Here is a 2,245-nt window from a genome sequence, read left to right on the forward strand (position 1 = left end):
GTGTTGGATAGGTTGGCGGTTCATTCCGTTGTGGCGACCCCGGATTAATAAAGGACAAGAAAATGAATGAATGAAATTGGCCATAGTGTGTGTGTGTTTGTGAGAATGAGTGCGTATGGATGTTTCCCAGTACTGGGTTGCAGTTAGAAGGGCATCCACTGTGTAAAACATATGCTGGAATTGGTGGTTCATTCCGCTGTGGCGACCCCTGATGAATAAAGGGGCTAAGCTGAAGGAGAATGAATGTATGAATAAATGAATGAATATATGAAAAAAATGTAATGAATAAACGAATGAATGAATCCATGAATGAATAACCGAATATATGAATGAACTAACGAACAAATGATTGAATAAATGAATGAATGAATAAATGAAAAAATTGAATAAATGAATAATTCCATGAATGAACGAATAACCGAATGAATGAATAAATGAAATAATTGAATAAATGAATGAACGAATGTATGAATGAACGAACGAACGAATGAATGAATGAATAACCGAATGTATGAATGAACAAATGAATGAATAAACGATTGAATGAATGAATAAATGAGGAAATTGAATAAATGAATGAATCCACGAATAACCGAATGTATGAATGAACAAACTAAGGAATAAATGAATCCATGAATGAATGAATAACCAAATGAATGAATGAATAAATGAAACAATTGAATAAATGAATGAACGGACAAACGAATGAATGAATGAATAACCGAATGTATGAATGAACGAATGAACAAATGAATGAATAAACGAATGAATGAATGAATAAATGAGGAAATTGAATAAATGAATGAATCCACGAATGAACGAATAACCGAATGTATGAATGAACGAACGAATGAATAAATGAATGAATGAATAACCGAATGAACGAATGAATGAATGAAGGCAGCAAATTTTTTTCAGGAAAACATACTGCTGACCATGAACTGCACTGAACACTCGAGACTTTCAGATTCTTTGACTTCTTTAAGGGTCAGTTCACCCAAAAATGAAGCTTTACTCTTATTTTTTTTATTCATTTATGAGTTGCTTTCTTCAGTTGAACATTACAGAAGAAATCTGCAAACCTGCAACCATTGACTTTCATGAAAACAAATCTAGAAGTCAATGGTTACAGGTTTCCAACATTCTTCAAATCATCTTCTTTTGTGTTCAGCTAGGGAGAAGTTAAAGGATGTAAATGTTGATATTTTCAGTTGTATCCTTCTTTTAACTTGCTCATCTTCAGTGTTGAACTGACACGTTTGATGTGTTCATGCTGGAACTGCTGAACAAACTAAACCCAGAATCTTCAGCAGCGCGGCGGGCAAAACTCTCTGCCCACAGACTCTGCTTCCCAGAACTCTGCTTACACTGAAGAACACACACACACACACACGCAAACAGAGAGACAGACACATACACACACACACACATATACACAAACACATACATACAGGTACATACACACACATACATAAGCACATATGTACTAAAAATACACACACGCACTGACACAAACACATACATTTACGCACGCACAAACACACATATACACTCACATACACGTGCACTAATACATATAAACAAAGACACACTCGTATACACACATATACACTCTCAAAGAAACACACACTCTTTGACAAAGACACATTTACACGCATGTTCACACAGACACGCACACAAACAGACTCGCTCACAGACACAAAGAAACACACGTACACACACATACAGACACAAATGCACACATATTTAAACACACACACACACACACACACTCTTTGACAAAGACATGTTCAAACACATGCACACACAGACACATATGCAGACACATAGGCACAAACACACATGCACACACACAGGCTCGCACACTCACACAGAGACACTCACAGACATACACACACATGTTCTGTGTTTTCAAGCTTTATGGGGACTTCCCACAGCTGTAATGATGTTTCTACAGTAGAGACTGTGTTTTCCCCAACTTTCCCCCAAAACACAACCATTCTTACATCTCTAAAACACTTCCCTCTGTCTCATTTGTGAGCCCTTTTCCTCAAGAAGATCTAAAAATGTCCCCACAAGGTCGAAATGTACTGGTGTTGCAATACTTGTGGGGACATTTGGTCCTCAATATACCAGGATGACAAACACACACTCAGTATTCCCCCCACCCTAGAGTATAGACATTGTCAGTAATTCATCTTTACGGTTGAAGAAAAACTCCCACAATTTACAAAAATGTTTTGAT

The sequence above is a fragment of the Danio rerio genome, chromosome 21, assembly GCF_049306965.1.
Source record: "Danio rerio strain Tuebingen ecotype United States chromosome 21, GRCz12tu, whole genome shotgun sequence".
Classification (NCBI taxonomy): Eukaryota; Metazoa; Chordata; class Actinopteri; order Cypriniformes; family Danionidae; genus Danio; species Danio rerio.